This window comes from Apodemus sylvaticus, chromosome 9 (assembly GCF_947179515.1).
Source record: "Apodemus sylvaticus chromosome 9, mApoSyl1.1, whole genome shotgun sequence".
Classification (NCBI taxonomy): Eukaryota; Metazoa; Chordata; class Mammalia; order Rodentia; family Muridae; genus Apodemus; species Apodemus sylvaticus.
This window is the reverse complement of record NC_067480.1, coordinates 46,842,267-46,857,271: the sequence shown is the minus strand read 5'-3', so window position 1 is coordinate 46,857,271 and position 15,005 is coordinate 46,842,267. Positions and strand designations below refer to the sequence as shown.

The following is a 15,005-nucleotide window of genomic DNA, read 5'->3' as shown; positions in this document are numbered from 1 at the left end:
TTATAAGGACAGAGCCAATCCACAGAACTCATGAAAATTAACAAGCTAAAGGGCCCAAGTGAGAATACCTCAATTTCACTAGGGAGGGAGAAGAAAGCCATCGTGGAGGTGGGGGCAGAGGGAGGTAGGGACTTGAGTGGGAGAGGGAACAGGGAGGAGAAAGGCAAACATGATCAGGTATTGGGGGTATGAGGAGTAAACCCTGAGGGCCAGAAGAAAGAATGGAAACAGGCAACCTCAGGAGACAGGACATTGGGGGACTGTCTAAAATGTACCGGAGACCTGGGAGGAAAGAGACTCTCAGGACTTTAGATGAAATGCCCTACAGAGGGGGGAGGGAACTTCCACCTCCAGCAGAAAGACAAGGCATCAAATGAAAGGATGGGGTTGCCATCCCAGTCATCAAAAACTCTGGCCCAGAATTGTTCCTGTCTAAAATGACTGCAGGGACAACAATGGAGAAGAGCCTAAGGGAAAGGAGGTCCAGTGACCAGCCCAAACTGGGACCCAACTCAAGAGGAAGCACCAAGGCCTGACACAGTTACTGATGCTATGGTGTACTTACAAACAGGGATCTAGCATGGCTGCCCTCCAAGGGGCCCAGCAAGCAGCTGCAAGAGTCAGATGCAGACACTTAGATCCAACCAAAGAACAGAAGCTGAGGACCCCTGTGGTTGAATTAGGGAAAAACTGGAAGAAGCTGAGGAGGAGGGCAACCCCATAGGAAGACCAGCAGTCTCAACTAGTCTGGACCCCTGATCTCTCAGACACTGAGCCACCAATCAGATAGCATACACTAGCTGGTTCAAGGCCCACACACATGTACAACAGAGGACCGTCTGGTCTGCCATCAGTGAGAGAAAAAGCACCTAACCATGGAGAGACTGGAGGCCCCCAGGGAATAGGGAGGTCTGGTAGGGTGAGGGGTGGGGACATCATCCTCTTGGAGAAGAGTGAATAGGAATGGGATGAGGAACTGGGAGTAGGAAAACAACTAGACTGTAAAAAATGATTAAATAATAATATAACAATAATAATAATAATAATAATAATAATAATAATTTTTAAAAAGGGTTTAGAGAAACCCTGAAAGTTTAGTCAATATAACAGTATATGCTTCTGTGTTCGCATGGATGAAAAGAATTGGCCCTGAAGCCCTGGTCTCAGTTATCTGGATGAAAATTCCACCCTATGACCTCAGATAGCTTTAAGTACACTCCCCCACCCACACACACACAAGAGCTTCGTCTCCAGTTTGCATTGGAGGTTAGGATTCCAGGATACGAATATTGAGCTGGAGATGTGAATTAGTCCAAGATGTAAAGTAATGCATTGTTAGGGACAATTGATGTACTGTTAGCATTATTGGCCATTGCATAGCCATATGATATAATATTTTGATCCTGTATATGTATCATTTAAATTCAATTTCTATGAAAAAATAATCCATATATTTCAGATACTAGTGTTCTCTAGGAATGAAATAAAATGGAAAAGACAAATATAGGGGTGGAGGCTTCTTTCAGTTTCAAATTGCTTTAATTAGCAATATTACATGTTGTGTGACACTACTCTAAGAGAGGCATAAAAGATGACCACTGACCCCAGATAGAGAACCAAAGACTTGTCAAAGTCAACTTGGTAAACCAGACATACAGGTGACTGGTTGCTTATAGAAACATGAACACTTCTTCTTTTTTATTTTTTTTTATTTTTTTGTTTTTTGGATTTGTTTTTTTCAAGACAGGGTTTCTCTGTATAGCTCTGGCTGTCCTGGAACTCACTCTGTAGACCAGGCTGGCCTAGAACTCAGAAATCCGCCTGCCTCTGCCTCCCAGAGTGCTGGGATTACAGGCGTGCACCACCACTGCCCGGCTGCACATGAACACTTCTTAAGCATCTTCATCACCAAGAGCCTATCCTTCGATAGGTAATGGGTAATGGATGCCCCATGAAAAAGTGGAACCCTGGGCTTCTCTGCATGACTTGCAGGAAGCTCAACAAAGCAACAGGTATCTTCTCTTTAGCTGTCTTTACTGCTTATATAACACTGGAGAGAGAGAGGCTTGTAAGTCTTTTAAGTTTCATGATCTTCCTGAAACCTTTGAGTTATTTCCTCAGGTGTTTGGGTTTTTTGTTTGTATGTTTGTTTGTTTGTGACAAGGATATGTCTTTTGGGGAGGAGAGGTGGTATGTGAGTGAAGTGCTTGGAAGGTCAGAAGATGGTACCCAATATCATGCAGCCACAGATGTAGATGGTGGTTAGTCATAGTACTTGGATACTGGAAAATGAACTCAAGCCCCATTCAAGAGCAGTATTCACTCTTAACTACTGAACTATCTCTCTGGTCCTATCTGTGATTCTTTTAGAACATAGTGAGACTTAGTGCATGTCTCTAAAGAACTGAATGGTTTGATTTAGAGGATATTGGTATATAATCACTAGTATAAATCAAAAATAAGTGTAATAGGAGTTTTCATGGTGGAGCCATAATGAATAGGTATATTCTGTTTATCCTGGAGAATATTCTTAGAGATATGCACTTCAACTGAAGAAATTGATAAACCTAGAGGAAAGGAAGAGGAAGAAAGAGAAAAACCAGAGGAGGAGGGAGACAGAAAAGGGAGTGAGAAAATGAATAGAGGAGACACGAAGAGACACTTAAATGAAAGTGAAGAAGAAGAACGACCTTACTGAAGAGGTCAGAGGTTTGAAGAAAGGGGCAATTGGTAGATCTTCAAAAGAACTTGTCTAAGAGGTCTTGGGCTTGACAATAGATTGATGACATAAAGTTGAAAGAAAGGGCCACAAAATGTTAGGTAGGTAGGAGAGAAAAGTTTGAGGATTTATTAAGAAACATGGTAACAATATGCACCCCCAAAAACCTAAGAGTAGATAAGTGTTCTTACTACAAAATGGCAACATGAGAAATGTATGAATATGTGTGTGTGTGAATGTCTGATGTTTAGCCACTTAATTTATATAACAGTGCATATTCCAATCATTTACTTTATATAACATAGTAAGTACACATAATTTTATCTTTAAAATTGAAAAATAGAATAGAATATCTGACACCTATATGAAAATTAGAAACAAGTGAACAGATGGCTTTCTGTCAAGTAAGGAAGCATTATATTTTTTCAGATAAATAGTTATCCTGGGCAGAAAATTGCAATGAAGTATATAAATAAAGCAGGATGCTGACATGTGTGCCTTGTTTCTGCTATAGGTACTAAATATCACAATATCAATTCACATTTTTATACACACTCCCACAGAGTCCAAATACGTTAGCAATCTAGAAAATATGGAAGACAGTGAACAAGGATTTTGTTAATAGTTCTTATTTCTTTCAAGTGTGTATTTGACATATATTTCATCCTATGCAGATATAATGTTTGAGAAACAACTCTTGCCAGGCAGTGGTGGTTCCACGCCTTTAATAGCAGTACTTGGGAGGCAGAGGAAGGCGGATTTTTGAGTTCAAGGCCAGACTGGTCTACAGAGTGAGTTCCAGGACAGCCAGGGCTACACAGAGAAACCCTGTCTCGAAAAAAAACAGAAAGAAATCAAAAAGGAAGGAAGGAAGGAAGGAAGGAAGGAAGGAAGGAAGGAAGGAAGGAAGGAAGGAAGGAAGGAAGGAAGGAAGGAAGGATGGGGAGAGGGGTGGGAGGGGAGAGGAGAAGGGAGGGGAGGGGAGAGGAGAGGAGTGGACAAGAGAAGAGAAGCGAAGCGAAACAAAGAAGCGAAGAGAAGAGAAGAGAAGAGAAGAGAAGAGAAGAGAAGAACTTACACAATAGTCCCAAGAGAGACGTTTCTCAATCATTGATAGCTTTTTGGTTCAGCATACTTTCTTGACCTTACAACTCTCTAGATAATAAGTGATTCTAAGCATATTAGGAAATAGAAATGGGTTAGTAGCTTTTTAGACTACATGGCAATGTTGACAGCAGCTTATCTATTTAAAAACTACTTGGAATAGGAGAGGTTTTCCCTAATAGATCAGCAGTCCAGTCCTCAATAGCTGAAATCCTGTCACTTTTGACAAGTGAACTGAGTTGCATGAATTGTTGAAAACCAATAGAGCAGGTTGATAAATAGGCGGGAAACAGTTCTATTGCTCATTTAGAAGCCCACAGAGCACCTAATGCTAGTTGTTGCAATTACAGTAAGTTTTCAGCAACCCAACTCAGTGCCCTAGCAACTTCAACGGTCTCTGTTCTGGTTGTCTGAAAATGCCTATCACAACAGAAGATTAATCAACTAAGTGATACTTAGTGTGGAGGGTGTTTCAAGTGCACAAGAGGAGTAAAGATGGGCGATTTTATCAGGAGCTACATCCTTGAGAAACAGCTCACCTTGGTATTACCTTTTCATGATATTCTAATTTCTCACTCCAACTTTAATGTTATGCATGGCATCCAACGCAAACATAAGCCTACTGAATTAATTTAGGGAACTGAAGGAATGGCTAAACTGGCTCTTGCTTGTCCCACAAGCTTTCGGACCTGAGTTCAATCCCAAGCACCCATGATAAAAACAAACAAACAAACAAAAAAAGGCATATTAGTCACTTTTCTTTTAATGTGATAAAATAAATAACTTAAAGGATCAGGAGGTTTATTTGTCTTATGGAAGCTTTGAATCTGTTATGGCAGGGAAGGCATAGCAACTGACAAAGGCCTAGCTGAAGAAAGAGTGGCTGAGTCGGTGAGTCAGCACCAGGTTCTGAACTCAGGTCCAGTGCCAGGAGCCTGATGCTGAACAATCACATTTTTATCCATACACAGGATGTGGAAAGGGAAGAGAGAGAGAGCGAGAGAGAGAGCGAGAGAGAGAGAGAGAGAGAGAGAGAGAGAGAGAGAGAGAGAGAGAGAGAGAGATTAGACTTCATACCCTCATTGCCTACCCCAGAGACTTCCTTCACCAAGCCTTTCCTTCCTAAAGGATCGTAAACAGCATTATCATCTGGGAACTTTGGGTTTAAATATACATGGGGTATATCTCATTCAAACCACACCACTAAGCTCAAGTGTCAGTGTCAGTGTGATTACGAGAGGATGTTTAAGGCTTGCCAGTGAATCGAGCTGAGTCATTGAGCACCAGGTTCCGTGAAAGACCCTTCAGAGCGATTAGAAGGACTTTAGACCACTAGCCACCATGTACTTGCGTTCATGTGCAGACACATATGTACACATATGTACCCTCCTAGACATGAATTAATGCTCACATTAACCCTGAGCAGGTGTTTACTTAGGTTCCTTCTTAAATGGTAAATTCACTTTGACATCTGATGCCAAGGAAAGCATGTGCTCTCTTCTCCACCCTGTGCAGAAGCTCTGAAATGTGTTTACCAGTTGACCTTGTAAGGCTTTGCAGCCATGATCCTCAACGATGTTCTCATCCAGCCCTCCCAGCTCCTGGGAAGTGGCAGAAGCAAACCCCATGGAAGGAATGGAGCAATCCAGAGTTGTGGCAGAGAGAGTCAGCACCAGGGCGATTTTATCAGGAGCTACATCTCAGTTTGTCCAAGAAACTGAGTATCCTGAACGATGCATGTGCTTAGAGTTTCTAGTAAACTGAAAGCTGCCATGGGTGAAATTAGACTTCTGGGAAGAGCCACGAGTCTTTGTGCTTGAGAAGGTCATGCATCAGAGATGGAGACCCGAACCTACTCCCCTGTGTCTGTCAAGAGCTGGTTCACCGATAAAAGGTTTATCCACTTTCTACGTGTATTCATGGAAAGAGCAAGGATGCTACCACACACAGCCTGTTTTCTCATCTAACAGTCAAAGGGAGATGTTGAGGAATAAATTAATTCTATGTTTGAAGTGCTCAGAATACTGGCAAAGAAGAGTCAATAGGATCTGTTAACACTGATTCACATTCCATCCTGTTGAATATATCTGGTGTTAAAACTGAAGAATATCAAAGACTAAGCTGTGTCAATGTAACCATTAGTCAATGGGATAAAAATGAACACTTAGATCTGTATAAGACTAACTGAAAATTGACCATTTACTCTGATGTCCCTTACAGAATAGTTCATAAGTTTCTTTTTTAAAACTAAACCCCACATGGCATTTACATACCTCACAGAAAATGAAGTCTTAAAAAAAAGGTAGTCATTTTCTTTTGTATAATAAAACCCCAACAAAAGTAGAAATTACAGGAACACAGAGTATTATTTTCATGACTGGAAGCACTAAGTTTCTAATAATCACTTCACTGTTTGGTCACCCCATTTCTTTTGGGATGAAATTTGCTCTTTTTATATGATTAGAATTGAAATTTTACTTTCCTGTGCAACTACCGAGTTCAGTTTGGAAGTCTTAGAGGATAATCTCTAGCAATGCCAATATTGCTCACACTGTGGACGTGCTATTTCCTATTGGCTATTGCAACAACACCATTGCTCAAAAGGTAAACACAGATATGCTTAGTTCTGCCATTGCAACATGAAAGCAGCCCTTGGCCTCCCAGGAATGAATGGAAATGGCTAGGTACCAGCAACACTGCACTTGGGGAAAGAGGCGGCAGTGGGATGCAGCTGTCCTATGAACTGCAGCTTGCTGAATGTTGCTCTAGAGAATTCTTTTCATCTCCTTGTTACAAGGGTAAAAGACAAACACACACACACACACACACACACACACACGCTTGCACGTACACGCACACGCACATGCATATGGGCACACACACATGATACATACTTAAACACTTAAACATATGCATATATTCTTTTTGGAATAATAGCACCTTCAGAGACTGAAGGAAATATTGAATTTAAAGAGAATAAGTATGGTATTTTGTTTTTAACATTCATTTGTTAAATACAGTTTTTTTTATCTGAACAGGATCATGAGCTCTGTTCTACCATTTCATTTTTGTTCTAAAACCAACCTAGAAGCTTGGAACAGTGGTGCCATTATTATTCCTGCACCTTAGAGGCAGAGACAGTCAGATCTCTGTGAGTTATAGGCCAGCCCCTACATAGTACGTTCTGAGAAAGCAGGAAGTCAGGGCTATATAGAGGGACCCTGTCTCAAACAAACAAAAACAAAAACTAAGGAAACAAGCAAAGGAAAACCACTCTAATCATTTACTTGAAATCTAGCTTTTAAGTAGCTACAACTCTACATAAATTTCTCCTCCTAGTGATTTTGTCCTGGATGGATGATATATGATAGATAGATAGATAGATAGATAGATAGATAGATAGATAGATAGATAATTGATAGATGTGTAAGAATGTTTTCATATTTGCCAAAATTTTCACACACAACTTTTTGCCCCCTAGTCAATTCAGATATTTTTCAAAAGGAACAAAAATCTGTGTGCCAAGATTTTAGTAGTCATCCTTGGTAAAATAATTACTAAACTATTATAAGTAGGGAAAATCCCACCATGTTTCTTTTCAGCTGTAGAACTTTCTATATTACTATTTCAGTGTCAAGCCTTTTCAATTTAATTATCCAGCAATAGACATGCTTGCTTTAATACCCTGTGAGTGTTCATAAGTCAAAGGAGCTAATAATAAACACTCAATACAATCAATATTTGTTGCTTTGAATCACTCTTGTCGGCTCCTACATTTATGTGAATTTACTGCTTTAAGGTCCAGAAGGGGGATGGGTAGATATTTCAGTGGTAGAGCATTTGTCTAACAAGCCTAAGGCCCTACATTTGATCTCTGGTACCACAATCAAAACAAAACATTCCAGAACAGACAAAAGAAGAACTAATTCATGCATATCTTCTGCTTGAATTTTTTTCTGGATTCTAATGCTGTATGGAGGCTACCTTTTAGGGGTCTCATGTTTTTTAATGATAGCGTGTCTTCCTTGAAAAAGGGATAGGGTATATTCTACTGGAATGAACACATATCAGTCCTGGGGGAAAATCATAAATACACACAGCTTTACAAACCCAATGTGGAAGAGCTGGACTTGAGTGGTATTTGTACATTGTACATTTTTGTAGTCTTGCCCACGATGAAGGTGGCCACACCTGGACAGTTTTAAGATAGAAATCAAGCCTGAAGCTTTCCAGTAGTGCCACCTGTCTCCTGGAACCACTTTAGTGAGGATTATTCTATATGACCCTCAGTGGCATTTTTTTTTCAGCAGAATCCAGAGTGACTTTCAGGTTTTGGAATGTCAAAGTAAATTTGGGACTCTATAGAGAAGATTTAATTAGTTATTTTTAAAACAATCCCTCTCCATCCTGTGCTTCATAAAATCAATGCAGACTGGGCTAGAGGCCCAGTCTTTTTTAAAGCTTACTGCATATAATTAACAATTATGAATATATTCTTTGGGGAAATTACACAATCTTCTACTATTTATTAGCTAAGAACAAGTCGTAATTTTACTCTTCCTTGGGTGTTACCCTTAGGAAACATTGTTAATGTGACATAGAAAGACTTGAAAAGCATGCAGTACTGTATACATTCTCTGCTCTGTGTCACAGGCTTGAGATAGTGGCCAGCAGGTCACAAATAAATATTAGGAAAGCGATCTTGCAGTCTCATAGTTACCCAAATTCAAAGAATAAAACTCATAAGTTGTTTCACATGTGCAATACCATGTGTTAATACCATGTGTAGGTCAGAAATTAGCTCATGAATTTTCTTTTTATTTTAACAGAAAGAAGCCAGAACATACCACCAACCCTTTGAGAATACAACATAACAAACATCACTATTTTACAGCTTCCTTGAATAGGTAAGGCCCTATTCTCTCTACCATAAAATTGACCCACCCTTATGAAAAATACTTCACTTCTTTGCTAACCATAGATTTTTTTTAACTTTTGAATTAAATGCCAATTTATTTTTTAAGGAAGAAATACCATTTTGAATTTTACAGCATATAGACTGGGAATTATAAAATACCACTTCAGAGTTTCCAAATTGGCTAAATGAAAATAACTTGCTTTGAAATGAGGATTGAACCAAGCCCCTCTCTTCACTATGGCTAACCATAACAATGATATTTCCTCTGTTCCTATCATGTGCTAGAAATGTGCCTGCATGACTTTATGTAAATTAATTAATTTATTTCCTTACATCAGCTCTGTGGGGTAGGTAATAGATGTTTTTACAGAGGGGCCTGGGGCAAAGGGATGAGAGGCAGATCTCGCCAAAACTCTGCACATGGGAGAAAGAGCCCAGTCTCAGGGGTAATGCAGGGGTAGTTCCTGAGGAGGAAATACCCAAGAATCATTCCCCTGCATATTACGTATATTCCCTCTGAATTTACATAAGAAAGCAACATTTGCTGAAAATGCAGGCAAGGCAAAGCAGGTACAATCTTTCTGTACATGTTCACCTGTCACATATCCAATAATTGCATGAATAAATACATGAGCACTCTAGGTCAGTTTACAAATAGAAAGTACCTTTTCTTTCTCTTTGCACTTTTTCACAGAGAAACTTTAAAAATAAAGCAGACTAAAATTATCCAGAGATTGCAAGAGAGTGATCACTCATTCCAGAAAATGCATTTGAGTTTCAGTCTCACTTGTTTCTTTTAAAGGTCCTAGAATTGGCCACAACAATGTCTACTTTATCACTTTTATTAATCTGTTAGTTTAGTTTTGAGTGGAAATTTTATAATGTTTTCATTGCAAAAGACTAACAACACGACAATACCGGAGCACCACACACAGATTAAACAGCTGCTCACACACAGCTATCTTAAATTCTTTTTTGAATAAATCATGACAGGAGGAAAAGCACTCTTTGTTTTCTTCTCACGTCTCTGCTTTCTTCCCAGTGAGGGTCGGAACTGTAAAGGTACAAAGTGTCCTCTGTGTGATCTACCAGGTGTCAAACAAACGCAGCACAGTGGCATGGATATTCCAATGTGCAGAGCCGGTGTCACTCTGCAGATGTGGCATTATGAGTCTCCTTCCCTCAGCTGGATTTAGATGCAGGCATATTGGCACACAGAGATCTGTTTGGCTCTCATTCCAGCTGATACAATGGTTACTGCTTTACATACTACTCTCTGGTGTTTATTATTACATCTATATATCTTACAGAACTTTAAAGATTCGATGCTAACATGGCTTTAGCATGTCTTATAAAACGTATTTGGAATTTGTGTATAAGGGAGCTGATGCTCTCTCTATAAGATACCATGCCAAGCCCTTTTATGCTTTATTTTTTTCCCAGCTGGAAACACATTTTTAATTGGCATATGAGGATTTTGCTAATCTCTTAGGAGCCATGATTTTCATAGTTCCACCATAATACAATAATCAACATAGGTTTTATTTCACCACAGGTGAAACTCTGACTATTCCCAAACATAATATAAATGCTACAGATAAAATTTGAAATGTTTAAAAGAAAAATACATTCTGGGAGGTCCGTTTTATTTGCTTACATTTCCTTTTAAAAAATTACAGGAGAAGTTTTAATAAAAATCATTTTTAATTATTTTCTAACACTACAGTTAATTCTAGAATTTGCTCATGTGTACAGAGTTGTTTATCCCACAGTATGTTTAGGAATTTTTGTGTATATTGGGGGTTTGTTAAAAAATCAAAAAGAAACATTATTTATCAAAAATGATATCTTGGAAAACATGAAGATTCATCCAGTGTTTCTTCAAAAGTAACTGTCTATGCGGACGTTTTTATTTAGATATGTTATTTAATACCACACGATCACCTTTGCCACCTCTAACGCCTCCAAGTGAAGGATTATCACAGAATGGAGTAATCACAGTGAAAATGTTTCATAAATGTCGTTCTTTGAAATTGCTCACCTAGAGGTGCTGAGTACTATATTGCGTAAAGTTTGAAATTAGCCATTTCCAACACATGCAATCTCAAATGTAAAGGTAGGTCTTTATCTCTGAAGTTTATTCTCTGATTCCTATGAAGTCAGCAACTATTTTCACACAAAGCTCACTGGAATAGTTTAATGCACTGTTAATCACGCTGTAAAATTAGCTTTGCTGGCTTCAACCACCTGTTACAGGCCTATGGCTTGACCTTTTTAAATCCCAAAGAAGAACATTACAGTACTTACAATTGATCAAATATTAGATGTCAATTATCAAATATTAGATGACAATTATAGAATACAATTGTCATCGTTTGCACTGCCCAACATCATCTCAACATTGCTTCCTTCCTCTGATGGCAGAAACTCTTTGTCACCAGCACCTAGGCCACCACCTCCCGGGTAAGCTCTCATTTGCAGGAGGGAGGACTGTGTATGCAGGGGTTCCTGGGCAACATGGCAGGCGGGTGCTTTGCCCAGAGAATACCCACAGTGCACATCAGCAATGGCTGGTGCCCTGTAAAGGATTCATTTATTTGTCTTAGCAGAACCGATTGCTTTTTCAGTGCTTAAGCGCTTTCCCGGTTTCAATCTATAATTTTTCCAATTTTACAGTATTTTGAAAAACCTTTGTTGCTTCTTTTATCATCTCAGATCTTGATTTATGATACAAAACGTTACAAAACAACATAGACAAGTTAGGAATAAGCTAGCCATATGGACATAAGGAGAATATTTTAATCTAAAATAAATATGTACTGTTCTTGATGTCTTTTACCTAAGTAAATATTATAATCTGCCACAATTCAACAAAACTTAGATCATACATTCATCAGAACATTTATATGTTTTTTTTTTCATTTAGAGCTGGAGGGAGTTTATCTTTTGCAAATTATTTTGTGTATGTGGATAAGGTTTTTAGTTTCACAATATCCCAAGGAGCTACACTTGATGACTATACTGTTGAGAACACTTGGAAACAGAATGAAAACAGTATGGCCACCATGTGCCACCAATGGCTAACAAAAAGAGGATGACAGCCTGGCGTTCCTTCCATCTTCTCTGAAGATGAGTGCCTTTCTTGAACTGATCACTGCCTCACCGAGACTGTCAATGCAGTCTACAGAGACAATTTGCCAGATACATTATGCATTCTAGAAATAAATTTGATTGGCAACTTTAGGATGTCTGATGGTGCTTTGGCAAAAATCTATTCTACTCTGTGCCAGGAACTGTTCATAAACATGGTGCCCAGGTCTTCTAGCTCTTACTGATCAAGAGCTAAACCTGGGTGGAGTTTTTAAAGAAGCATCAGTACTTAGTACTCTGGGGACAGGGAAAAGGAGAGTTGCCCACATCCTGTGGCAGGAATTAAAATAACAATGACAATCCTCCTACTTAACAGGCTGAGTCACTAGAACATTCTTCTGCTTCCTCAGCAGTCCTCAGCAGATTGTTTGGGCTGGAGTTCTGGAGGCAGAGGTGGGAACCACCTGCTATAAAAGACTGCTGTGATTAAGGATTGTCTTTTAACAGTTTGGCCAAATAGAAACAGGAAAAGAAAACATTTGGTACTTACAAGCACCTATTCTAATGTTTGAATACAAGAATAGAGGTCTGGGAGAGCTGAGAAGGTTCCACTGAGTATGCATGCTTGCCAGCATACTCAACAACTTGAGGTCCATTTCCAGGATAGAGGCAGAAAACCAACTCTTGCAAGTTGTCTACTGACTTTCACACATGCAGTGAGGGACCTGAGTGCACTGAGAGCACACACAAATAAATGAATGAATAAACAAACAATAAATAAGTAAAATAATGGTAACCCAGTCATGCTTAATATCCAGCTAATTGGCTTTGAGGATAAGTCATTTAAAGAGGGAAACTAGCTATAGAACATTTAACAATCAGTTCTGCTGGATATCTGTACTCAGAAGACAGTTGCTGTCCAATAGTGGTAACTTTGCCTCGACCAATGTAGATCCTGGGTTATAATGAATAAGAATGCACAATGCACTTTGCTTAAACAGAATGGTTGTTATATACTCCTGAGTGCATATATATATATATATATATATATACCGAAGGGAAGCACAAAGAAGTTTATTTTGACTCATCCTTCAGGTCTCAGGTCTAGGCCACTACCTGGCAGTGTCACATGACAGTACTGTCATTACATGGGAGAGCCAACATATGTATGTATCATCTGGTTTCTCTTCCATCTCTCATTAAACAACCAGTATTTCTGTTACATGGCCTCTACCTATATAACATTATCTAATTCTAACTAAACCCGCTGCTAAAACCTTGGAGTTTTGCTGTTAGTTCCTTATCTTAAAACCACACAATGGGATGAAATCTCAATATACAAACTCCTGAGAAATGCCATCTATATCTAACCTATAGCATTCTTCATGACCCAAGGGCAGATAAGGAAATGGACAGTGTGTGAGTCTAAAGGTAGTAGCTTCTCAGTATTTGCTAAGGCCACAGGTCTCTCCAGGGTCTTTCTGCTTCATCTTTACAAGTTTGATTCCACATGATTGTCAATAACTCTTCTTTTGCATACAGGCAAGCTTTTCTTACTGCTTTTCACTGAGATTAGAGTATGTTCAAATCAAAGTCCTGTGTAAATTCAAACTAATTGTAATCTGAGACAGTGCATTCTGAGGAACATTGCAGCCCGAGCTTCAGCTATTGTCCCTGAGATCTGGGTCTGAGATGTAATGTTCTTAGACACACATGGCCATCCTCTGTAGCTCTGAGGTCAGTTTGTATCCCTTTGTGCAACCCAGGTTTCTATTGTCGGACAAAAAAACACAACAACAACAATAAAAAAACATGGAAAATGATGTGGCGCATCATGCCCATGTGCCGACCCAGCTGCCTTGTGCCAAAATCAAAACAAAACATCTGCCTCTCATTGGCCACTGGAGCAGTTTTTCAGTCCTCGTTCTCTGACTTTAGGATAACTCCTGTGCAGGGCATATATTCTCACTGAAATGCACAAACTTTTGCAATCATCCAACTTTTCACTAGAAAGGAAAAAAACTATTGTGCAGTTGTAGTCAGCCAGGACTCAAGCTCCTGCCATTGGTGGTCTTGCTTCATCGCCATCTATAATCAAGTGCTGGAAAGGCAGAGATCAAGGAGGAGCACATTCAGAGTGAACACAGGCCAGGACCACGTTTCTCAGTCATCTGGGAAAAAAAAACCGAGGAGGGAGGACAGTCTGCCTAATGCTAAGAATAAAGAAAAGAGTTCTATGAACTGCTAGTAAACTGAGGTTCTAGTAGAAATTTGTGAATCATTACCTTTGTATGCACGGGTCAAATAGCTTAAGTTGTGGAGCAATACCAGATGTCAGTCATACCATGGGCATACATTTATGAATCATAATTCCTACATCATGTTAAAATAGTAAATGTAGTAGGCAAATTCATCTATCAAAGTTAATTCTTACAATTGTGCACAGATATGGTTTTTAAAGAAATGTACTTTATAGAAATAGTATTTTCAAAATCTATCTTGCTCTTCATCATCATCAACAAAAGAAGTCAGGACAGGAACTCAAACAGCAGGAACCTGGAGGCAGGAGCTGATGCAGAAGCCATGGAGGAGTGCTGCTTGCTGGCTTGCTCCTCATGGCTTGCTTAGCCTGCTTTATATATATATATAAAATCCAGGACCATTAGTCAGAGTGGTCCCACCCACAATGGATGAGACCCTCCCCTATCAGTCACTAATTAAGAAAATTCACTACAGCTGGATCTTATGGAGACATGGAGACATTTTCTCAACTGTGGTTCTTTCCCTCTTTTCAGATAACTATCTTGTGTCAAGTTGACATAAAACTTTCCAGTACAGTATTATTTCAATGTTGTTTAAAAGTAACTCTGTCACCTCAGTAGTGTATAAAATCGGCTTATTTGCTAATTAATTCTTTCACAGGGTGCTGCTTTCCTGTGACTGTAGAATTCTGGGAGGTTATGATTAACTGCTTCACACTCAGGGTGTGATCACTGGTTATTTCTTCTCAGCTAATTTTTTTCCCCTTTGAGAGTAGGTGGCACTTTAACCACATACACATGGCGCTAGAGAGCATTTAAAATAAACCCCAAGAGAGCTGGTGATTTGCTAAGTAGATGAGGGAAGACAAGCCGGTGCTTCGAGCTGTGAGAAGTTTGAGAAGCAATGAGTAAA

The 15,005-nt window shown here is 39.3% G+C and overlaps 1 protein-coding gene across 1 annotated transcript in view; it reads left to right on the top strand.

The window, feature by feature from the left end:
* Window positions 1-15,005, top strand: part of Map2 (microtubule associated protein 2) — a 268,392-nt gene that overhangs the window by 177,879 nt on the left and 75,508 nt on the right. Inside the window, exon 4 of the mRNA XM_052193488.1 lies at window positions 8,653-8,730. The gene's annotated coding sequence lies outside the window, so the exon portion shown is untranslated. The remainder of the gene's footprint in view (window positions 1-8,652; window positions 8,731-15,005) is intronic.